We start from the raw sequence: 21,081 nt of genomic DNA on the forward strand, positions 1-21,081 counted from the left end.
GTCTGGATTGTTACAGTTTTTCTATTTAAATAAATAGATAGTATGAATACATATTCTTATCAATTGATATATTTCCTAGCTGTGCTAGATATGATCAATATTAATGCGTACAAGTATAAGATATGACAATCTGTAAGTTGAGAGAGAATTTCACAATGTCAAATCATTACATTCACATTCTAGTAAGATCCTTATCAAATCTCTTCTTCTACATTACCTTCCAGCATTCTCAATTGAGACCTAGGATGACAAGCACGCAATTGATTGACATAAACCCATTTTTCCACAAAACCATCATTTTTGACAATTCTTATTTTGTAAACCACAGGTGAGATCTTGTCTTACAATTAAATTGTACAGACCTTTCCAAGATGGAAGAAACTTCTTTTACCTGGTTCTGAGCAAAATTGTACAGATACACTTTATCACCTGTTTCATACTCCTCCTTTGTGGTTTTGAGATCATAATAAGTTTTATTACTTACTGCAGCTTTCTCAAGATTCTTCTGTGCAAAAGCAAATGCCTGTTGAAGGTGCTGACTTATCCACATACTGATGTGTTGTGGCTGCATTGATCAGGTTATGATCTGACGCACGATACAACAGATGTTGTGGAAGTGCCATTTTCCTACGTGTCAACTCAAAGGGTGACATCTTAGTAGCAGCACTTGGTGTAGTGCTAATAGCCATGAGCATGAGCACTAGAGGTAACTTCATGTCCCAGTCTTTACCTGATTCTTTGACAAACTTCTTTAGAATGTTGACAATGAACTGGTTATAGTGCTCTACTGATCCACTAGATTCTGGCCGATAGGCAATGTGTAATTTCCTTTTGACACCTAAAATTTTCCACATTTTAGACATTACCTCACTTGTAAAATGTCGTGCCTGATCCAAATAAATTCTTAACGGCAGGCCAAATCTGTAAAATACATGGTTAATAAGCAAATTGGCGCATGTTTCAGCGGTGTTATTATGAACCGGTAAACATTTTACCCACTTGGTGAATACACAAGTGACCATTAACATGTATTTGTTTCCTCTGGATGACTTGGTGACAGGACCTATAAAGTCAATCTGTATATCGGACCATTGCAATGAGAAACCTTTTCTCTGAAGTGGTGCATGATGTGTGGGACCTTGAGGTTGGAATTAGGCACAAACTAGACAACCTTGACAATAGGTTTGGACATCTTTCAACATGTGAGACCAATATGCATAATCGCGTAACAATTCATAGGTAATCTTCTCACCTCGGTGACCTGCTGTAGGTGCATCATGAGCATGTTGTAACATTAGGCCTCTAAATACAGTAGGGACCACCCACTGTTGAATACCATGCTTAGATGTCCTCATTAGTAAACTATCTTGAATGCTGAATTGTGATATGGTTTTTACTAATAATCAGAGGTCCTCTTTTTGGGCATAATCATCCTCTGAAATGGGGTTGCTAATAGGATCTGCAATGTGTTTATATAAGATCCCAATTATACGATCTTCCTTTTGGCTTTTATTAGGATCCTCACTAGTAGATTCTTGGCTCCATTGGACCACATTATTTACAGTCTGTACTTTAGCTTTGTGTCTGTCAGGTCACCTAAGTCCAGGTGACAGATGCACCCCGTTGGGGTCTGGAGTGCACCGCAAGGTAGTGGACCCTATGGCTGACTGCTGCGGATGAAGCTCTAGGAGCAGGTACCCTGTAGTACCTACACGAATGACACTGGGAGCTAGAGCATGAGATTTCTCAGGGTGCGGAATGTAAGAGCCAGCGGGTTTTCACCAGAGGCCCCTAGTGGTAGGGATGGCTTTAGCTGCAGTCTGGCTCCAGGTCGTGACCCCTAGGGCCTCCCAGCTCATGGTAGACTACAGGAAGGTAGAGTGGAAGCAGCAGACTGCGACAACAAAGGATAGTTAGGAGCCAAAGGTCGGGGCAACAAGCAGGTAAGGATGGTCAAGAACAAGCCAAGATCGGTAACTGGAATCAGACGTAGAAGACACAGCAAGTCGCACACGAAAGCCAAACACACAATATTGATCAGCAGAGCTGACTTGCAGTGCACAGGTTAATATAGAGTTCACTGATGATGGCTGGGGTGGAGCCATGCTTTGAGGAGAGATTACTTAAGCAGCCAGGTGAGAATGGCTGGCCTCTTAAGCAGAACACATGGAGAGGTAAGCTGACAGACGAACATTACTGCATACACATGACAGTGTCTAGTAACAGCTTCAATGTGTATCGTTCCTAGTAAATGATCTATATCTACATTTCCGCCATTAATGGCACCACGTTTGGCAAGTTGATCAGCTAAATCATTACCTTCTTTGTCCATGTCCATGTTCTGGGTTTTAGAATGACCTTTAGTTTTCTTCCAATAAATAGTTAAGCCATTATTACTGACTAAATCGTCAATGGTATAAAACAATTTGGCATGTTTAACAGGTTTATTGTTAGACCGCAGCATGTTATTTCTCTTCCAAGTAGGCAGATACTCGACAAAACTATTGCGTACATAATTGGAATCTGTGACTAAAACAAATTTGGTGATATAATGCTCTATAGCAATTTGAACAGGCTTATAAACAGCTGCTAATTCTGCCACCTGGCTACTCTAATCACCAATGCTAAATCCTACTGATACATTTGGGAATTCACTTGTCCACGTGATTCCAATACCAGCCACTAGTTTTCTCTCATCCCCTACGAGGGTGTGATAAGCACAACCATCAATGTATACACAGGAGAGTAGAGCACAGTAATCCTCATCATATGCTTTGTAAGGGGAAGAGATCTGTTCCTCTAGGAAATCATCTAACAGCTCTTCTTTATGAGAAGGAGCTGCACAATCATGAAGTTCGGAAAGTCCTTGAGCTACTGGGCATTTTTTATCCTTGTAGAGATAATGTCCAAGCAGTTATTCTACTATTTGACAAATTACCATCTCTTATTTTGTCACTTTGTAAATATTGTAGAGGTTGATGTGCGGTTTCAATGATGATTTTCTCACCCTGAATGTAGCTTCTAATGTTTTGAAGGGCATAGACTGTGGAGAGTAACGCTTTTTTCATAGTCACTAAATTTTACCTCTACGGGTGACAGGGACTTACTTGCATAGGCAATGACTTTGTTCAAATTGTCTTGTTTTTGACATAGTACCGCACTGATACTAAGGTTTGTAAAACCAGTTTCCAGATAGAAAGATTTACCCACCTCTGGATATATCAGACATGGGGCTTGGGTGAGTTTTCTTTTGAGGTCATTCGTGGCCTGCTCCTGATCCTCTCCCCACATCCATGGTACATCTTTCTTAAGTAATGTCAACAGTGGTTTCCTGATTTCTGCATAATTATCAATAAACTTGCGTGAATAGTTTATCATACCCAAGAATGATCTCAGTTCACTGATATTGGTAGGTGTTTTTGACTTCATTACAGCCTCCATTTTCTTCTTTTGGGGATTGAGGCCTTCGGAAGTAACTTCATGTCCTAATAAATTTACCTTGGAACGGCACCATTGGGCTTTCTGTAATGAAATTTTAACCCCTGCCTCTCTCAGCTGGTTAAGAACATGTCCAATGTCTTGGATATGTTTTTCAAACATAGTACTTTTTTATCAGAAGATCATCCACATATGTCAAATGTCCTCCTTCAGTTGCACCAGGCATAGCCTTATGTAAAAACACAGCAAATTTATGACCAGAATTGATATAACCAAATGGCATTCTGTTCCAGGTGTATTGTTCCTTACCAAACGTAAATGCCAGCTTATATTGGTCTTTAGGACTTACCTTAACAGTCCAATATCCTTGAGCACAATCTAGTGTAGTAAAGTACTTAGCACCTTGCATCCATACCAAGCATTGGTCAATATATGGCACGGGCCAGCCGGACATATATACTCAGTTATTTAGCTGTCTGGGATCAGCACATAAACATCAATGACCATTTGGTTTAAGGTTTCCAAGTATAGGATTATTATAGGAACTGTGCACTGATCTTATAACGTTCCTTTCCTTGAGATTCTTAATGATCTCTGCCACGTAACAGCTAGGGGAAGACAATATTGCTTGATATAAACAGGAGGTGCTGAAGGATCAGTCTGAATCCAAGCAATGTGAATGTCTGTTAGACAACAATCGTAGGAGTCTTTTGCAAACATATCCTTGAACTCCAAAAACGCTTCTTTTTTTTTTTTTTTTTTTATTTTAAATACTTTTTATTCATTTCCATATAAACATACAATTGATCACAGACTCTTATACAAATAAAAACATTTTGCCAACGATTCTCTGCCTCAATCATTTATAAATGCCTTATCAATTTTTCCCCCTCCTTTTGCTTTCCTATTCTTTTCTCTCCCACAACCCTACCAGTATTACCCCCCCACCCCTATCGGTAGACCAAGTAGAGAGTATGTAAACTGGTTCTTATAGTGCATTAGTTCCGGCAGTTGTTGTTCAGGGTTGTTTTACTCTCCTTTCCTATCACCCTTGCCCTCTGTATTGCTCTCTGTACCGCTAAATCTCCTACTAAGACTTATATGGGGTTCAGAGGGGGATACCCGACCATTGAAGCCAGGGCTTCCACATCTTGATGAATTTACTGTAACTACCCCTTCTAATATAGACTCTTTTCTGTCCACACCAGTGTATCTATTGTCCTAACCCATTCTTCCGGAGTTGGGGGTAGGGCTGAAAGCCAGGATTGTGCTATCAGTTTCCTCGCTTGGTAGAGGCACCTCGCCATGGCAGTAGTTGTACTATTATTCCCTGTATTTTCTCCTGTCAGACCCAGGACGCATACCTTGGCCTCCATGTCCAGTTGGGGTTTATACCTGATTTCTATAGTTTTTACAATCTCTGACCAATATCTTACAAATTTTGGACATCTCCACAACATGTGTATAAGGTCCCCTGTCTCCAGGCATCTGGGGCATTTATCATCCGGTCTTCGGCCAAACCTATGCAACCTCTTGGGGATGTAGTAAACTCTGTGCAGCAGGAAGAGATGTGAGGCCTGCTGTGACGGAGAGACAGACACCAGCGGACCAGATTCCAGTATCCTTTTCCACTGGTCGTCTGCTTTCTCTCCCACGTCAGCCTCCATCTCTCCCTTGTACCCACGGTCGTTTGTAGGGTTATCAACCTGTCTGTTATTTGCCCGTATATCATTGCTATCAGGCCTATGGTACTATTTGTTCTAACTATTTTATTAAGAAGTGGTGCCTTGCACCATTCCAGAATAGGTTAGGACAATAAATACGCTGGTGTGGACAGAAAAGACAGTCTATATTAGAAGGGGTAGTTACAGTAAATTCATCAAGATGTGGAAGCCCTGGCTTCAATGGTCAGGTATCCCCCCTAAACCCCATATAAGTCTTAGTAGGAGATTTAGCGGTACAGAGAGCAATATAGAGGGCAAGGGCGAAAGGAAAAGGAGAGTAAAACAACCCTGAACAACTGCCGGAACTAATGCACTATAAGAACCAGTTTACATACTCTCTACTTGGTCTACCGATAGGGGTGTGGGGGGGGGTAATACTGGTAGGGTTGTGGGAGGTAAAAGAATGGGAAAGCAAAAGGATGGGGAAAAAATTGATAAGGCATTTATAAATGATGGAGGCAGAGAATCGGCAAAATGTTTTTATTTGTATAAGAGTCTGTGATCAATTGTATGTTTATATGGAAATTAATAAAAAGTATTAAAATATAAAGATTGCTTTCAAAAAGAAAAAAAAGAAGAAGAAAAAAAAAAACAGACCTGACCCTGCTTAGCCTCCGAGATCAGGCGCTTTCAGGGTGATGTGGCCGTAGGCAATCTCTTTTAGCAACCTCAACCCTCTTGAGCTTGGCAGCGAGGGAAAAAACAGGGCAAGTCCGGAACTTAAAAAAAAAGAAGCCTACGGCACCTGGTATTCCCAGGCGGTCTCCCATCCAGGTACTAACCAGGCTTGACCCTGCTTAGCCTCCGAGATCAGACGAGATCGGGCCCTGTCAGGGTGATGTGGCCGTAGGCAATTTTTATTGGCACCCTCAAACCTCTTAAGCTTGGCAGCTCCAAAATGGGAAACGAGGAAAAAAACAGGGCAAGTCCGGAACTAAAAAAAAGAAGCCTACGGCACCTGGTATTCCCAGGCGGTCTGCCATCCAGGTTCTAACCAGGCCCGACCCTACTTAGCCTCCGAGATTAGATGAGATCGAGCGCTTTCAGTATGATGTGGCCATAGGCAATCTCTATTGGCACGCTCAACCCCCTTGAGCTTGGCAGTGCCAAGATGAGAAACGAGGAAAACAACAGGGCAAGTCCGGAACTAAAAAAAGAAGCCTATGGCACCTGGTATTCCCAGGCGGTCATCCATCCAGGTACTAACCTGGCCCGACCCTACTTATCCTCCGAGATCAGACGCTTTCAGGGTGATGTGGCCGTAGGCAATCTGTTTTGGCACGCTCAACCCTCTTGAGCTTGGCAGCGCCAAGATGGGAAACGAGGAAAAAACAGGGGAAGTCCGGAACTAAAAAAAAGAAGCCTACGGCACCTGGAATTCCTAGGCGGTCTCCCATCCTGGTACTAACCAGGCCCGACCCTACTTAGCCTCCGAGATCAGACAAGATCGGGCGCTTTCAGGGTGATGTGGCCACAGGCAATCTGCTCTGGCACGCTCAACCCTCTTGAGATTGGCAGCGCCAAGATGGGAAAAGAGGAAAAAAACAGGGCAAGTCCGGAACTAAAAAAAAAGAAGCCTACGGCATCTGGTATTCCCAGGCGGTCTCCCATCCAGGTACTAACGAGGCCCGACCCTTCTTGGCCTCTGAGATCTGACGAGATCGGGCGCTTTCAGGGTGACATGGCCATAGGCAATCTCTTTTGGCACGCTCAACCCTCTTGAGCTTGGCAGTGCCAAGATGGGAAACGAGAAAAAAAACAGGGCAAGTCCGGAACTAAAAAAAGAAGGCTACGGCACCTGGTATTCCCAGGCGGTCTCCCATCCAGATACTAACCAGGCCCGACCCTGCTTAACCTCCGAGATCAGACGAGATTGGGCGCTTTCAGGGTGATGTGGCCATAGAGTATCTCTTTTGGCACCCTCAACCCTCTTGAGCTTGGCAGCGCCAAGATGGGAAAAGAGTAAAAAAACAAGGCAAGTCGGGAACTAAAAAAAAGAAGCCTACGGCACCTGGTATTCCCAGGAGGTCTCCCATCTAGGTACAAACCAGGCCCGATCCTGCTTAGCTTCTGAGATCAGATGAGATCGGGCGCTTTCAAGGTGATGTGGCCATAGGCGATCTCTTTAGGCAATCTCATTTGGCACCCTCAACCCTCTTGAGCTTGGCAGCGTTAAAATGGGAAACAAGGAAAAAAACAGGGCAAGTCCAGAACTAAAAAAAAGAAGCCTACTGCACCTGGTATTCCCAGGCAGTCTCCCATCCAGGTACTAACAAGGCCTGACCCTGCTTAGCCTCCGAGATCAGACAAGATGGGGAACTTTCAGGGTGATGTGGCCATAGGCAATCTTTTTTGGCACCCTCAACCCTCTTGAGCTTGGCAGCGCCAAGATGGGAAACAAGGAAAAAAACAGGGCAAGTCCAGAACTAAAAAAAAGCAGCCTACTGCCCCTGGTATTCCCAGGCGGTCTCCAATCCAGGTACTAACCAGGCCCGACCCTACTTAGTCTCTGAGATCAGGCACTTTCAGGGTGATGTGGCCATAGACACTCTCTTTTCGCACCCTCAACCCCCTTGAGCTTGGCAGCGCCAAGATGGGAAACGAGGAAAAAAACAGGGCAAGTCCAGAACTAAAAAAAAGAAGCCTAGGGCACCTGGTATTTTCAGGCGGTCTCCCATCCGGGTACTAACCAGGCCTGATCCTGCTAAGCCTGAGAGATCAGACGTGATTGGGTGATTTAGGGGGGTTGTGGCCGTAGGCAATCTCATTTGGCACCCTCAAGCCTCTTGAGCTTGGCAGCGCCAAGATGGGAAACAAGGAAAAAAACAGGGCAAGTCCAGAACTAAAGAAAGGAAGCCTACGGCACCTGGTATTCCCAGGCGGTCTCCCATCCAGGTACTAACCAGGCCCAACCCTGCTTAGTCTCCGAGATCAGACGAGACTTAATGCTTTCAGGGTGATGTGGCCGTTGGCAAACTCTTTTGGCACCCTCCAACCTCTTGAGCTTGTCAGCGCCAAGATGGGAAACGAGGAAAAAAACAGGGCAGGTGCGGAACTAAAAAAAAAAAGCCTACAGCACCTGGTATTTTCAGGCGGTCTCCCATCCAGGTACTAACCAGGCCCGACCGAGCTTAGCCTCCGAGAATCAGACGAGATTGGGTGCTTTCAAGGTGATGTGGCCATAGGCAATCTCTTTTGGCACAATGAACCCTCTTGAGCTTGGCAGCGCCAAGATGGGAAACGTGGAAAAAAAACGGCAAATCCAGAACTAAAAAAAAAGAAGCCTACAGCACCTGGTATTCCCAGGCGGTCTCCCATCAAGGTACTAACCAGGCCCGACCCTGCTTTGCCTCCGAGGTCAGATGAGATTGGGCGCTTTCAGGGTGATGTGGCCGTAGGCAATCTGCTCTGGCACGCTCAACCCTCTTGAGCTTGGCAGCGCTAAGATGGGAAATGAGGAAAAATACCAGGACAAATCCGTAACTAAAAAAAAGAAGCCTACGGCACCTGGTATTCCCAGGCGGTCTCCCATCCAGGTATTAACCAGGCCCGACCCCGCTTAGCCTCCGAGATCAATGGAGATCGGGCGCTTTAGGGGGGGGGGTAGTGGCCATGGGGAAATTTCATTTGGCACCCTCAACGGTCTTGAGCTTGGCGGCGCCAAGATGGGAAACGTGGAAAAAAAACAGGGCAAGTCCAGAACTAAAAAAAGAAGCCTACGGCACCTGGTATTTCCAGGAGGTCTCCCATCCAGGTACTAACCAAGCCGACCCTGCTTAGCCTCCGAGATCAGATGCTTTCAGGGTCATGTGGCTGTAGGCAATCTTTTTTGCCATCCTCAAACCTCTTGAACTTGGCAACGCCAAGATGGGAAACAAGGAAAAAAACAGGGCAAGTCCGGAACTTAGAAAAAAGAAGCCTACGGCACCTGGTATTCCCAGGCGGTCTCCCATCCAGGTACTAACCAGGCCCGACTCTGCTTATCCTCCAAGATCCGACGAGATCGGGTGCTTTCAGGGTGATGTGGCCATAGGCAATTTCATTTGGCACGCTCAACCCTCTTGAACTTGGCAGCGCCAAGATGGAAACAAGGAAAAAAACAGGGCAAGTCCAGAACTAAAAAAAAAGAAGCCTACGGCACCGGGTATTCCCAGGTGGTCTCCCATCCATATACTAACCAGGCCCAACCCTGCTTAACCTCCAAGATCAGATGCTGTGGCCATAGGCAATCATTTTTGGCACCCTCATCCCTATTGAGCTTGGCAGCGCCAAGATGGGAAACGAGGAATAAAACAGGGCAAGTCCAGAACTAAAAAAAAGAAGCCTATGGCACTTGATATTCCCAGGCGGTCTCTCATCCAAATACTAACCAGGTCCAACCCTGCTTAGCCTCTGAGATCAGACGCTTTCAGGGTGATGCGGCCAAAGGCAATCTCTTTTGGTACGCTCAACCCTCTTGAGCTTGGCAGTGCCAAGATGGGAAACGAGGAACAAAACAGGGCAAGTCCGGAACTAAAAGAAAGAAGCCTACGGCACCTGGAATTCCCAGGTGGTCTCCCATCCAGGTACTAACCAGGTCCGACCCAGCTTAGCCTCCCATAACAGACGAATTTGGGCACTTTCAGGGTGATGTGGCCGCAGGCAATCTCTTTCGGCACGCTCAACCCTCTTGAGCTTGGCAACGCCAAGATGGGAAACGAGGAAAAAAACAGGGCAAGTCCGAAACTAAAAAAAAGAAACCTACGCCACCTCGTATTTCCAGGCGGTCTCCCATCCAGGTACTAACCAGGCCCGACACTGCTTAGCCTCCGGGATCAGTCGAGATCTGGCGCTTTCAGGGTGATGTGGCCATAGGCAACTTCTTTTGGCACCCTCAACCCTCTTGAGCTTGGCAGCGCCAAGATGGGAAACGAGGAAAAAAACAGGGTAAGTCCGGAACTAAAAAAAAGAAGCCTACGGCACCTAGTATTCCCAGGCGGTCTCCCATCCAGGTACTAACCAGGCCTGACCCTGCTAAGCCTCCGAGATCAGACGAAATCGTGCACTTTAGGGGGGTTGTGGCTGTAGGGAATCTCATTTGGCACCCTCAACCCTCTTGAGCTTGGCAGCGCCAAGAAGGGAAACGAGGAAAAAAACAGGGCAAGTCCAGAACTAAAAAAAGAAGCCTACGGCACTTGATATTCCCAGATCTCCCATCCAGATATTAACCAGGTCCAACCCTGCTTACCCTCCGAGATCAGACGCTTTCAGGGTGATGTGGCCATAGGCAATCTCTTTTGGCACGCTCAACCCTCTTGAGTTTGGCAACTTTAAGATGGGAAATGAGGAAAAACACAGGACAACTCCTAAAAAAAAGAGGCCTAGGGCACCTGGTATTCCCAGGTGGTCTCCCATCCACGTACTAATCAGGCCCAACCCTGCTTAGACTCCAACATTAGACGAGATCAAGTGCTTTCAAGGTGATGTGGCTATAGGTAATCTCTTTTAGCACGGTCAACCCTGTTGAGCTTGATGGGTCCAAGATGGGAAACGATGAAAAAAACAGGGCAAGTCTGGAACTAATAGAAAGAAGCCTACGGTACCGGGTATTCACAGGCGGTCTCCCATCCAGGTTCTAACCAGACCCGACCCTGCTTAGCCTCCGAGATCATACGAGATTAGTCGCTTTCAGGGTGATGTGGCCTTAGGCAATCTCTTTTAGCACGCTCAACCCTCTTGTGCTTGGCAACGCCAAGATAGGAAACGAGTAAAAATAAAAAAAGGGCAAGTCCGGAACTAAAAAAAAGAAGCCTACGGCACCTGGTTTTCCCTGGCGGTCATCCCATCCAGGTACTAACAAGGCCCAACCCTGCTTAGCCTCCGAGATCAGATGAAATCGGGCGCATTCAGGATGATGTGGCCATAGGCAACCACTTTTGGCACCCTCAACTCTCTTGAGCTTGGCAGCGCCAAGAGGGGAAACGAGGAAAAAAACAGGGCAAGTCCTGAACTAAAAAAAAGAAGCCTACGGCACCTGGTATTTTTAGGCGGTCTCCCATTAAGGTCCTAACCAGGCCCGACCCTGCTAAGCCTCCGAGATCAGACAAGATCGGGCGCTTTAGGGTGGGTTGTGGACGTAGGCAATCTCATTTGGCACCCTCAACAATCTTGAGCTTGGCAGCGCCAAGATGGGAAACGAGGAAAACAGGGCAAGTCCGGAACTAAAAAAAAGAAGCCTACGGCACCTGGTATTCCCAGGCGGTGTCCCATCCAGGTACTAACCAGGCCCAACCCTGCTTAGCCTCCGAGATCAGACGAGTTTGGGCGTTTTTAGGGTGATGTGGCTGTAGGCTATCGCTTTTGGCACGCTCAACCCTCTTGAGCTTGGCAGCGCCAAGATGGGAAACGAGGAAAAAAACAGGGCAAGTCCAGAGCTAAAAAAAAGTTGCCTACGGCACCTGATATTCCCAGGAGGTCTCCCATCCAGGTACTAACCAGGCCAGACCCTGCTTAGCCTCCGAGATCAGACAAAATCGGGCGCTTTCAGGGTGATGTGGCCGTAGGCAATCTCTTTTGGCACGCTCAACCCTCTTGAGCTTGGCAGCGCCAAGATGGGAAACGAGGAAGAAAACAGGGAAAGTCTGAACCTAAAAAAACGCCTACGGCACCTGGAATTCCCAGGAGGTCTCCCATCCAGGTACTAACCAGGCCTGACCCAGCTTAGACTCCGATATCAGACGAGTTCGGGTGCTTCCAGGGTGATGTGGCCGCAGGCAACCTCTTTCGGCACACTCAACCCTTTTGAGCTTGGCAGCGCCAAGATGGGAAATGAGGAAAAACACAGGGCAAGTCCGGAACTAAAAAAAAGAGGCCTACGGCACATGGTGTTCCCAGGTGGTCTCCCATCCAGGTACTAACCAGGCCCGACCCTGCTTAGACTCCGAGATGAGTTGAGATCTGGCGCTTTCAGGGTGATGTGGCCATAGGCAATCTCTTTTGGCACGCTCAACCCTCTTAAGCTTGGCAGCACCCAGATGGGAAGCGAGGAAAAAAACAGGGCAAGTCTGGAACTAAAAAAAGAGAAGCCTACGGCACCTGGTATTCCCAGGCAGTCTCCCATGCAGGTAGTAACCAGGCCTAACCCTGCTTAGCCTCCGAGGTCAGACGAGATCGGGCACTTTCAGGATGATGTGGCCATAGGCAATCATTTTAGCACCCTCAACCCTCTTGAGCTTGGCAGCGCCAAGATGGGAAACGAGGAAAAAAACAGGGTAAGTCCAGAACTAAAGAAAAGAAGCCTACGGCACCTGGTATTCCCAGGCAGTCTCCTATCCAGCTACTAACCAGGCCCGACCCTGCTTGGCCTCCGAGATCAGACGAGGTTGGACGCTTTCAGGGTGATGTGGTCGTAGGTAAACTTTTTTGGCATCCTCAACCCTCCTGAGCTTGGCAGCGCCAAGATGGGAAACGAGGAAAAATACCAGGGCAAGTCCGGAACTAATAAAAAGAAGCCTACGGCACCTGGTATTCCCAGGCGGTCTCCCATCCAGGTATTAACCAGGCCCAACCCTGCTTAGCCTCCGAGATCAATGGAGATTGGACACTTTAGGGGGGGTAGTGGCCGTAGGGAACCCTCAACACTCTTGAGCTTGGCGGCGCCAAGATGGGAAACGTGGAAAAAAACAGGTCAAGTCCGGAACTAAAAATAGAAGCATACGGCACCTGGTATTCCCAGGCGGTCTCCCATCCAGATACTAACCAGGCCAACTCTGCTTAGCCTCCGAGATCAGATGCTTTCAGGGTCATGTGGCTGTAGGCAATCTTTTTTGCCATCCTCAAACCTCTTGAGCTTGGCAACGCCAAGATGGGAAACGAGGAAAAAAACAGGGCAAGTCCGGAACTTAAAAAAAAGAAGCCTACGGCACCTGGTATTCCCAGGCGGTCTCCCATCCAGGTACTAACCAGGCCTGACCCTGCTTAGCCTTCGAGATCAGAAGAGATTGGGTGCTTTCAGGGTGATGTGGCCGTAGGCAATTTCATTTGGCACGCTCAACCCTCTTGAACTTGTAAGCGCCAAGATGGGAAACGAGGAAAAAAAACAGGGCAAGTCCGGAACTAAAAAAAAAAAAGCCTACGGCACCTGGTATTCCCAGGCGGTCTCCCATCCAGGTACTAACCAGGCCCAACCCTGCTTAGCCTCCGAGATCAGATGCTGTGGCCATAGGCAATAATTTTTGGCACCCTCATCCCTCTTGAGCTTGGCAGCGCCAAGATGGGAAACGAGGAATAAAACAGGGCAAGTCCGGAACTAAAAAAAAAGAAGCCTGCGTCACCTAGTATTCCCCGGCGGTCTCCCATCCAGGTACTAACCAAGCCCGACGCTGCTTTGCCTCCGAGATCAGACGCTTTCAGGGAGATGTGCCCGTAGGCAATCTCAATTGGCACGTTCAACCCTCTTAAGCTTGGCAGAGCCAAGATGGGAAATGAGGAAAAAAACAGGGCAAATCCAGAACTAAAATAAAAGAAGCCTACGGCACCTGGTATTCCCAGGCGGTCTCCCATTCAGGTACTAACCAGACACGACCCTGCTTATCCTCCGAGATCAGACGAGATCGGGCACTTTCAGGGTGATGTTACCGTAGGCAATCTGTTTTGGCACCCTCAACCCTCTTGAGCCTGGCAGCGCCAAGATGGGAAACATGGAAAAAGACAGGACAAGTCCGGAACTAAAAATAGAAGCCTACGGCACCTGGCATTCTAAGGCGGTCTCCCATCCAGGTACTAACCAGGCCCGACCCTGCTTAGACTCTCAGATGAGTTGAAATCTGGCGCTTTCAGGGTGATGTGGCCATAGGCAATCTCTTTTGGCACGCTGAACCCTCTTGAGCTTGGCAGCGCCCAGATGGGAAACGAGTAAAAAAACAGGGCAAGTCCGGAACTAAAAAAAAGAGGCCTAGGGCACCTGGTATTCCCAGGTGGTCTCCCATCCAGGTACTAATCAGGCCCAACCCTGCTTAGACTCCAAGATCAGACGAGAATCGAGTGCTTTCAAGGTGATGTGGCTGTAGGTAATCTCTTTTAGCACGGTCAACCCTGTTGAGCTTGGCAGCTCCAAGATGGGAAACGATGAAAAAAACAGGGCAAGTCCGCAACTAATAGAAAGAAGCCTACGGCACCGGGTATTCCCAGGCGGTCTCCCATCCAGGTTCTAACCAGGCCCGACCCTGCTTAGCCTCCAAGATCATACGAGATTAGTCGCTTTCAGGGTGATGTGGCCTTAGGCAATCTCTTTTAGCACGCTCAACCCTCTTGTGCTTGGCAACGCCAAGATAGGAGACGAGTAAAAAAAAAAGGGCAAGTCCGGAACTAAAAAAAAGAAGCCTACGGCACCTGGTTTTCCCTGGCGGTCATCCCATCCAGGTACTAACAATGCCCAACCCTGCTTAGCCTCCGAGATCAGATGAAATCGGGCGCATTCAGGATGATGTGGCCATAGGCAACCACTTTTGGCACCCTCAACTCTCTTGAGTTTGGTAGCGCCAAGAGGGGAAACGAGGAAAAAAACAGGGTAAGTCCTGAACTAAAAAAAAGAAACCTACGGCACTTGGTATTTTCAGGCGGTCTCCCATTAAGGTCCCAACCAGGCCCAACCCTGCTTAACCTCCAAGATCAGATGCTGTGGCCATAGGCAATCATTTTTGGCACCCTCATCCCTATTGAGCTTGGCAGCGCCAAGATGGGAAACGAGGAATAAAACAGGGCAAGTCCAGAACTAAAAAAAAGAAGCCTATGGCACTTGATATTCCCAGGCGGTCTCTCATCCAAATACTAACCAGGTCCAACCCTGCTTAGCCTCTGAGATCAGACGCTTTCAGGGTGATGCGGCCGAAGGCAATCTCTTTTGGTACGCTCAACCCTCTTGAGCTTGGCAGTGCCAAGATGGGAAACGAGGAACAAAACAGGGCAAATCCGGAACTAAAAGAAAGAAGCCTACGGCACCTGGTATTCCCAGGCGGTCTCCCATTCAGGTACTAACCAGACACGACCCTGCTTATCCTCCGAGATCAGACGAGATCGGGCACTTTCAGGGTGATGTTACCGTAGGCAATCTGTTTTGGCACCCTCAACCCTCTTGAGCCTGGCAGCGCCAAGATGGGAAACATGGAAAAAGACAGGACAAGTCCGGAACTAAAAATAGAAGCCTACGGCACCTGGCATTCTAAGGCGGTCTCCCATCCAGGTACTAACCAGGCCCGACCCTGCTTAGACTCTCAGATGAGTTGAAATCTGGCGCTTTCAGGGTGATGTGGCCATAGGCAATCTCTTTTGGCACGCTGAACCCTCTTGAGCTTGGCAGCGCCCAGATGGGAAACGAGGAACAAAACAGGGCAAATCCGGAACTAAAAGAAAGAAGCCTACGGCACCTGGAATTCCCAGGTGGTCTCCCATCCAGGTACTAACCAGGTCCGACCCAGCTTAGCCTCCGATAACAGACGAATTCGGGCACTTTCAGGGTGATGTGGCCGCAGGCAATCTCTTTCGGCACGCTTAACCCTCTTGAGCTTGGCAACGCCAAGATGGGAAACGAGGAAAAAAACAGGGCAAGTCCGGAACTAAAAAAAAGAAGCCTACGCCACCTCGTATTTCCAGGCGGTCTCCCATCCAGGTACTAACCAGGCCCGACACTGCTTAGCTTCCGGGATCAGTCGAGATCTGGCGCTTTCAGGGTGATGTGGCCATAGGCAACTTCTTTTGGCACCCTCAACCCTCTTGAGCTTGGCAGCGCCAAGATGGGAAACGAGGAAAAAACAGGGTAAGTCCGGAACTAAAAAAAAGAAGCCTACGGCACCTAGTATTCCCAGGCGGTCTCCCATCCAGGTACTAACCAGGCCTGACCCTGCTAAGCCTCCGAGATCAGACGAAATCGTGCACTTTAGGGGGGTTGTGGCTGTAGGGAATCTCATTTGGCACCCTCAACCCTCTTGAGCTTGGCAGCGCCAAGAAGGGAAACGAGGAAAAAAACAGGGCAAGTCCAGAACTAAAAAAAGAAGCCTACGGCACTTGATATTCCCAGGCGGTCTCCCATCCAGATATTAACCAGGTCCAACCCTGCTTACCCTCCGAGATCAGACGCTTTCAGGGTGATGTGGCCATAGGCAATCTCTTTTGGCACGCTCATCCCTCTTGAGTTTGGCAACTTTAAGATGGGAAATGAGGAAAAACACAGGACAACTCCTAAAAAAAAGAGGCCTAGGGCACCTGGTATTCCCAGGTGGTCTCCCATCCAGGTACTAATCAGGCCCAACCCTGCTTAGACTCCAACATCAGACGAGATCAAGTGCTTTCAAGGTGATGTGGCTATAGGTAATCTCTTTTAGCACGGTCAACCCTGTTGAGCTTGATGGGTCCAAGATGGGAAACGATGAAAAAAACAGGGCAAGTCCGGAACTAATAGAAAGAAGCCTACGGCACCGGGTATTCACAGGCGGTCTCCCATCCAGGTTCTAACCAGGCCCGACCCTGCTTAGCCTCCGAGATCATACGAGATTAGTCGCTTTCAGGGTGATGTGGCCTTAGGCAATCTCTTTTAGCACGCTCAACCCTCTTGTGCTTGGCAACGCCAAGATAGGAAACGAGTAAAAATAAAAAAAGGGCAAGTCCGGAACTAAAAAAAAGAAGCCTACGGCACCTGGTTTTCCCTGGCGGTCATCCCATCCAGGTACTAACAAGGCCCAACCCTGCTTAGCCTCCGAGATCAGATGAAATCGGGCGCATTCAGGATGATGTGGCCATAGGCAACCACTTTTGGCACCCTCAACTCTCTTGAGCTTGGCAGCGCCAAGAGGGGAAACGAGGAAAAAAACAGGGCAAGTCCTGAACTAAAAAAAAGAAGCCTACGGCACCTGGTGTTTTCAGGCGGTCTCTCATTAAGGTCCTAACCAGGCCCGACCCTGCTAAGCCTCCGAGATCAGACAAGATCGGGTGCTTTAGGGTGGGTTGTGGCCGTAGGCAATCTCATTTGGCACCCTCAACAATCTTGAGCTTGGCAGCGCCAAGATGGGAAACGAGGAAAACAGGGCAAGTCCGGAACTAAAAAAAAGAAGCCTACGGCACCTGGTATTCCCAGGCGGTGTCCCATCCAGGTACTAACCAGGCCCAACCCTGCTTAGCCTCCGAGATCAGACGAGTTTGGGCGTTTTTAGGGTGATGCGGCCGTAGGCAATCGCTTTTGGCACGCTCAACCCTCTTGAGCTTGGCAGCGCCAAGATGGGAAACGAGGAAAAAAACAGGGCAAGTCCAGAGCTAAAAAAAAGTTGCCTACGGCACCTGATATTCCCAGGAAGTCTCCCATCCAGGTACTAACCAGGCCAGACCCTGCTTAGCCTCCGAGATCAGACAAAATCGGGTGCTTTCAGGGTGATGTGGCCGTAGGCAATCTCTTTTGGCACGCTCAACCCTCTTGAGCTTGGCAGCGCCAAGATGGGAAACGAGGAAGAAAACAGGGAAAGTCTGAACCTAAAAAAACGCCTACGGCACCTGGAATTCCCAGGAGGTCTCCCATCCAGGTACTAACCAGGCCTGACCCAGCTTAGACTCCGATATCAGACGAGTTCGGGCGCTTCCAGGGTGATGTGGCCGCAGGCAACCTCTTTCGGCACACTCAACCCTCTTGAGCTTGGCAGCGCCAAGATGGGAAATGAGGAAAAACACAGGGCAAGTCCGGAACTAAAAAAAAGAGGCCTACGGCACATGGTATTCCCAGGTGGTCTCCCATCCAGGTACTAACCAGGCCCGACCCTGCTTAGACTCCGAGATGAGTTGAGATCTGGCGCTTTCAGGGTGATGTGGCCATAGGCAATCTCTTTTGGCACGCTCAACCCTCTTAAGCTTGGCAGCGCCCAGATGGGAAGCGAGGAAAAAAACAGGGCAAGTCTGGAACTAAAAAAAAAGAAGCCTACGGCACCTGGTATTCCCAGGCAGTCTCCCATGCAGGTAGTAACCAGGCCCAACCCTGCTTAGCCTCCGAGGTCAGATGAGATCGGGCACTTTCAGGATGATGTGGCCATAGGCAATCATTTTAGCACCCTCAACCCTCTTGAGCTTGGCAGCGCCAAGATGGGAAACGAGGAAAAAAACAGGGTAAGTCCAGAACTAAAAGAAAGAAGCCTACGGCACCTGGTATTCCCAGGCGGTCTCCCATCCAGGTATTAACCAGGCCCAACCCTGCTTAGCCTCCGAGATCAATAGAGATCGGGCACTTTAGGGGGGGTAGTGGCCGTAGGGAACCCTCAACGCTCTTGAGCTTGGCGGCGCCAAGATGGGAAACGTGGAAAAAAACAGGTCAAGTCCGGAACTAAAAATAGAAGCATACGGCACCTGGTATTCCCAGGCGGTCTCCCATCCAGGTACTAACCAGGCCGACTCTGCTTAGCCTCCGAGATCAGATGCTTTCAGGGTCATGTGGCTGTAGGCAATCTTTTTTGCCATCCTCAAACCTCTTGAGCTTGGCAACGCCAAGATGGGAAACGAGGAAAAAAACAGGGCAAGTCCGGAACTTAAAAAAAAGAAGCCTACGGCACCTGGTATTCCCAGGCGGTCTCCCATCCAGGTACTAACCAGGCATGACCCTGCTTAGCCTTCGAGATCAGAAGAGATTGGGTGCTTTCAGGGTGATGTGGCCGTAGGCAATTTCATTTGGCACGCTCAACCCTCTTGAACTTGTCAGCGCCAAGATGGGAAACGAGGAAAAAAAATAGGGCAAGTCCGGAACTAAAAAAAAAAAAGCCTACGGCACCTGGTATTCCCAGGCGGTCTCCCATCCAGGTACTAACCAGGCCCAACCCTGCTTAGCCTCCGAGATCAGATGCTGTGGCCATAGGCAATAATTTTTGGCACCCTCATCCCTCTTGAGCTTGGCAGCGCCAAGATGGGAAACGAGGAATAAAACAGGGCAAGTCCGGAACTAAAAAAAAAGAAGCCTGCGTCATCTGGTATTCCCCGGCGGTCTCCCATCCAGGTACTAACCAAGCCCGACGCTGCTTTGCCTCCGAGATCAGACGCTTTCAGGGAGATGTGCCCGTAGGCAATCTCATTTGGCACGTTCAACCCTCTTAAGCTTGGCAGAGCCAAGATGGGAAATGAGGAAAAAAACAGGGCAAATCCAGAACTAAAATAAAAGAAGCCTACGGCACCTGGTATTCCCAGGCGGTCTCCCATTCAGGTACTAACCAGATACGACCCTGCTTATCCTCCGAGATCAGACGAGATCGGGCACTTTCAGGGTGATGTTACCGTAGGCAATCTGTTTTGGCACCCTCAACCCTCTTGAGCTTGGCAGCGCCAAGATGGGAAACATGGAAAAAGACAGGACAAGTCCGGAACTAAAAATAGAAGCCTACGGCACCTGGCATTCTAAGGCGGTCTCCCATCCAGGTACTAACCAGGCCCGACCCTGCTTAGACTCTCAGATGAGTTGAAATCTGGCGCTTTCAGGGTGATGTGGCCGTAGGCAATCTCTTTTGGCACGCTGAACCCTCTTGAGCTTGGCAGCGCCCAGATGGGAAACGAGTAAAAAAACAGGGCATGTCCGGAACTAAAAAAAAGAGGCCTAGGGCACCTGGTATTCCCAGGTGGTCTCCCATCCAGGTACTAATCAGGCCCAACCCTGCTTAGACTCCAAGATCAGACGAGATCGAGTGCTTTCAAGGTGATGTGGCCTTAGGCAATCTCTTTTAGCACGCTCAACCCTCTTGTGCTTGGCAACGCCAAGATAGGAAAGGAGTAAAAAAAAAAGGGCAAGTCCGGAACTAAAAAAAAGAAGCCTACGGCACCTGGTTTTCCCTGGCGGTCATCCCATCTAGGTACTAACAATGCCCAACCCTGCTTAGCCTCCGAGATCAGATGAAATCGGGTGCATTCAGGATGATGTGGCCATAGGCAACCACTTTTGGCACCCTCAACTCTCTTGAGTTTGGTAGCGCCAAGAGGGGAAACGAGGAAAAAAACAGGGTAAGTCCTGAACTAAAAAAAAAGAAACCTACGGCACCTGGTATTTTCAGGCGGTCTCCCATTAAGGTCCCAACCAGGCCCAACCCTGCTTAACCTCCAAGATCAGATGCTGTGGCCATAGGCAATCATTTTTGGCACCCTCATCCCTATTGAGCTTGGCAGCGCCAAGATGGGAAACGAGGAATAAAACAGGGCAAGTCCAGAACTAAAAAAAAGAAGCCTATGGCACTTGATATTCCCAGGCGGTCTCTCATCCAAATACTAACCAGGTCCAACCCTGCTTAGCCTCTGAGATCAGACGCTTTCAGGGTGATGCGGCCGAAGGCAATCTCTTTTGGTACGCTCAACCCTCTTGAGCTTGGCAGTGCCAAGATGGGAAAAGAGGAACAAAACAGGGCAAGTCCGGAACTAAAAGAAAGAAGCCTACGGCACCTGGAATTCCCAGGTGGTCTCCCATCCAGGTACTAACCAGGTCCGACCCAGCTTAGCCTCCGATAACAGACGAATTCGGGCACTTTCAGGGTGATGTGGCCGCAGGCAATCTCTTTTGGCACGCTCAACCCTCTTGAGCTTGGCAACGCCAAGATGGGAAACGAGGAAAAAAACAGGGCAAGTCCGGAACTAAAAAAAAGAAGCCTACGCCACCTCGTATTTACAGGCAGTCTCCCATCCAGGTACTAACCAGGCCCGACACTGCTTAGCCTCCGGGATCAGTCGAGATCTGGCGCTTTCAGGGTGATGTGGCCATAGGCAACTTCTTTTGGCACCCTCGACCCTCTTGAGCTTGGCAGCGCCAAGATGGGAAACGAGGAAAAAAACAGGGTAAGTCCGGAACTAAAAAAAAGAAGCCTACGGCACCTAGTATTCCCAGGCGGTCTCCCATCCAGGTACTAACCAGGCCTGACCCTGCTAAGCCTCCGAGATCAGACGA

At 48.6% G+C, this 21,081-nt stretch overlaps 5 non-coding genes and 43 pseudogenes across 5 annotated transcripts; all 48 read right to left on the reverse strand.

The window, feature by feature from the left end:
- Positions 1 to 5,895: 5,895 nt before the first annotated feature.
- LOC141141676 (5S ribosomal RNA) lies at positions 5,896 to 6,014 on the reverse strand. Its single transcript, XR_012244191.1, has one exon. It is a non-coding gene; the product is annotated as a 5S ribosomal RNA (ribosomal RNA).
- A 94-nt stretch (positions 6,015 to 6,108) lies between these two features.
- LOC141141690 (5S ribosomal RNA) lies at positions 6,109 to 6,227 on the reverse strand (annotated as a pseudogene).
- Positions 6,228 to 6,320: 93 nt separating this feature from the next.
- Positions 6,321 to 6,429, reverse strand: LOC141141714 (5S ribosomal RNA; annotated as a pseudogene).
- A 93-nt stretch (positions 6,430 to 6,522) lies between these two features.
- Positions 6,523 to 6,641, reverse strand: LOC141141710 (5S ribosomal RNA). The gene has a single exon (XR_012244194.1). It is a non-coding gene; the product is annotated as a 5S ribosomal RNA (ribosomal RNA).
- A 95-nt stretch (positions 6,642 to 6,736) lies between these two features.
- LOC141141649 (5S ribosomal RNA) lies at positions 6,737 to 6,855 on the reverse strand (annotated as a pseudogene).
- A 93-nt stretch (positions 6,856 to 6,948) lies between these two features.
- Positions 6,949 to 7,067, reverse strand: LOC141141794 (5S ribosomal RNA; annotated as a pseudogene).
- A 94-nt stretch (positions 7,068 to 7,161) lies between these two features.
- LOC141141665 (5S ribosomal RNA) lies at positions 7,162 to 7,280 on the reverse strand. The gene has a single exon (XR_012244190.1). It is a non-coding gene; the product is annotated as a 5S ribosomal RNA (ribosomal RNA).
- Positions 7,281 to 7,387: 107 nt separating this feature from the next.
- Positions 7,388 to 7,506, reverse strand: LOC141141717 (5S ribosomal RNA; annotated as a pseudogene).
- A 510-nt stretch (positions 7,507 to 8,016) lies between these two features.
- Positions 8,017 to 8,135, reverse strand: LOC141142005 (5S ribosomal RNA; annotated as a pseudogene).
- A 94-nt stretch (positions 8,136 to 8,229) lies between these two features.
- LOC141141675 (5S ribosomal RNA) lies at positions 8,230 to 8,349 on the reverse strand (annotated as a pseudogene).
- A 94-nt stretch (positions 8,350 to 8,443) lies between these two features.
- Positions 8,444 to 8,562, reverse strand: LOC141141653 (5S ribosomal RNA). The gene has a single exon (XR_012244189.1). It is a non-coding gene; the product is annotated as a 5S ribosomal RNA (ribosomal RNA).
- A 95-nt stretch (positions 8,563 to 8,657) lies between these two features.
- LOC141141715 (5S ribosomal RNA) lies at positions 8,658 to 8,780 on the reverse strand (annotated as a pseudogene).
- Positions 8,781 to 9,078: 298 nt separating this feature from the next.
- Positions 9,079 to 9,197, reverse strand: LOC141141687 (5S ribosomal RNA). Its single transcript, XR_012244192.1, has one exon. It is a non-coding gene; the product is annotated as a 5S ribosomal RNA (ribosomal RNA).
- Positions 9,198 to 9,686: 489 nt separating this feature from the next.
- On the reverse strand, positions 9,687 to 9,805 carry LOC141141662 (5S ribosomal RNA; annotated as a pseudogene).
- A 94-nt stretch (positions 9,806 to 9,899) lies between these two features.
- LOC141141729 (5S ribosomal RNA) lies at positions 9,900 to 10,018 on the reverse strand (annotated as a pseudogene).
- A 931-nt stretch (positions 10,019 to 10,949) lies between these two features.
- LOC141141963 (5S ribosomal RNA) lies at positions 10,950 to 11,069 on the reverse strand (annotated as a pseudogene).
- Positions 11,070 to 11,374: 305 nt separating this feature from the next.
- On the reverse strand, positions 11,375 to 11,493 carry LOC141141899 (5S ribosomal RNA; annotated as a pseudogene).
- Positions 11,494 to 11,587: 94 nt separating this feature from the next.
- LOC141141741 (5S ribosomal RNA) lies at positions 11,588 to 11,706 on the reverse strand (annotated as a pseudogene).
- A 91-nt stretch (positions 11,707 to 11,797) lies between these two features.
- LOC141141983 (5S ribosomal RNA) lies at positions 11,798 to 11,916 on the reverse strand (annotated as a pseudogene).
- Positions 11,917 to 12,010: 94 nt separating this feature from the next.
- On the reverse strand, positions 12,011 to 12,129 carry LOC141141680 (5S ribosomal RNA; annotated as a pseudogene).
- Positions 12,130 to 12,224: 95 nt separating this feature from the next.
- On the reverse strand, positions 12,225 to 12,343 carry LOC141141951 (5S ribosomal RNA; annotated as a pseudogene).
- A 93-nt stretch (positions 12,344 to 12,436) lies between these two features.
- On the reverse strand, positions 12,437 to 12,555 carry LOC141141679 (5S ribosomal RNA; annotated as a pseudogene).
- Positions 12,556 to 12,650: 95 nt separating this feature from the next.
- Positions 12,651 to 12,770, reverse strand: LOC141141724 (5S ribosomal RNA; annotated as a pseudogene).
- A 284-nt stretch (positions 12,771 to 13,054) lies between these two features.
- On the reverse strand, positions 13,055 to 13,173 carry LOC141141737 (5S ribosomal RNA; annotated as a pseudogene).
- Positions 13,174 to 13,666: 493 nt separating this feature from the next.
- Positions 13,667 to 13,785, reverse strand: LOC141141743 (5S ribosomal RNA; annotated as a pseudogene).
- A 93-nt stretch (positions 13,786 to 13,878) lies between these two features.
- On the reverse strand, positions 13,879 to 13,997 carry LOC141141735 (5S ribosomal RNA; annotated as a pseudogene).
- A 94-nt stretch (positions 13,998 to 14,091) lies between these two features.
- Positions 14,092 to 14,211, reverse strand: LOC141141699 (5S ribosomal RNA; annotated as a pseudogene).
- A 94-nt stretch (positions 14,212 to 14,305) lies between these two features.
- LOC141141658 (5S ribosomal RNA) lies at positions 14,306 to 14,424 on the reverse strand (annotated as a pseudogene).
- A 95-nt stretch (positions 14,425 to 14,519) lies between these two features.
- Positions 14,520 to 14,639, reverse strand: LOC141141669 (5S ribosomal RNA; annotated as a pseudogene).
- Positions 14,640 to 15,128: 489 nt separating this feature from the next.
- On the reverse strand, positions 15,129 to 15,247 carry LOC141141744 (5S ribosomal RNA; annotated as a pseudogene).
- A 93-nt stretch (positions 15,248 to 15,340) lies between these two features.
- LOC141141736 (5S ribosomal RNA) lies at positions 15,341 to 15,459 on the reverse strand (annotated as a pseudogene).
- Positions 15,460 to 15,553: 94 nt separating this feature from the next.
- Positions 15,554 to 15,672, reverse strand: LOC141141865 (5S ribosomal RNA; annotated as a pseudogene).
- Positions 15,673 to 15,766: 94 nt separating this feature from the next.
- Positions 15,767 to 15,885, reverse strand: LOC141141697 (5S ribosomal RNA; annotated as a pseudogene).
- Positions 15,886 to 16,388: 503 nt separating this feature from the next.
- LOC141141706 (5S ribosomal RNA) lies at positions 16,389 to 16,507 on the reverse strand (annotated as a pseudogene).
- Positions 16,508 to 16,601: 94 nt separating this feature from the next.
- LOC141141708 (5S ribosomal RNA) lies at positions 16,602 to 16,720 on the reverse strand (annotated as a pseudogene).
- Positions 16,721 to 16,818: 98 nt separating this feature from the next.
- Positions 16,819 to 16,938, reverse strand: LOC141141972 (5S ribosomal RNA; annotated as a pseudogene).
- A 305-nt stretch (positions 16,939 to 17,243) lies between these two features.
- LOC141141830 (5S ribosomal RNA) lies at positions 17,244 to 17,362 on the reverse strand (annotated as a pseudogene).
- A 94-nt stretch (positions 17,363 to 17,456) lies between these two features.
- Positions 17,457 to 17,575, reverse strand: LOC141141772 (5S ribosomal RNA; annotated as a pseudogene).
- Positions 17,576 to 17,666: 91 nt separating this feature from the next.
- Positions 17,667 to 17,785, reverse strand: LOC141142049 (5S ribosomal RNA; annotated as a pseudogene).
- Positions 17,786 to 17,879: 94 nt separating this feature from the next.
- Positions 17,880 to 17,998, reverse strand: LOC141141672 (5S ribosomal RNA; annotated as a pseudogene).
- A 95-nt stretch (positions 17,999 to 18,093) lies between these two features.
- On the reverse strand, positions 18,094 to 18,212 carry LOC141141748 (5S ribosomal RNA; annotated as a pseudogene).
- A 93-nt stretch (positions 18,213 to 18,305) lies between these two features.
- LOC141141667 (5S ribosomal RNA) lies at positions 18,306 to 18,425 on the reverse strand (annotated as a pseudogene).
- A 284-nt stretch (positions 18,426 to 18,709) lies between these two features.
- Positions 18,710 to 18,828, reverse strand: LOC141141742 (5S ribosomal RNA; annotated as a pseudogene).
- Positions 18,829 to 19,321: 493 nt separating this feature from the next.
- On the reverse strand, positions 19,322 to 19,440 carry LOC141141819 (5S ribosomal RNA; annotated as a pseudogene).
- Positions 19,441 to 19,533: 93 nt separating this feature from the next.
- LOC141141720 (5S ribosomal RNA) lies at positions 19,534 to 19,652 on the reverse strand (annotated as a pseudogene).
- Positions 19,653 to 19,746: 94 nt separating this feature from the next.
- On the reverse strand, positions 19,747 to 19,865 carry LOC141141760 (5S ribosomal RNA; annotated as a pseudogene).
- Positions 19,866 to 19,960: 95 nt separating this feature from the next.
- Positions 19,961 to 20,080, reverse strand: LOC141141661 (5S ribosomal RNA; annotated as a pseudogene).
- A 490-nt stretch (positions 20,081 to 20,570) lies between these two features.
- Positions 20,571 to 20,689, reverse strand: LOC141141877 (5S ribosomal RNA; annotated as a pseudogene).
- Positions 20,690 to 21,081: the final 392 nt, after the last annotated feature.

This window comes from Aquarana catesbeiana, linkage group LG04 (assembly GCF_042186555.1).
Source record: "Aquarana catesbeiana isolate 2022-GZ linkage group LG04, ASM4218655v1, whole genome shotgun sequence".
Lineage (NCBI taxonomy): Eukaryota > Metazoa > Chordata > Amphibia > Anura > Ranidae > Aquarana > Aquarana catesbeiana.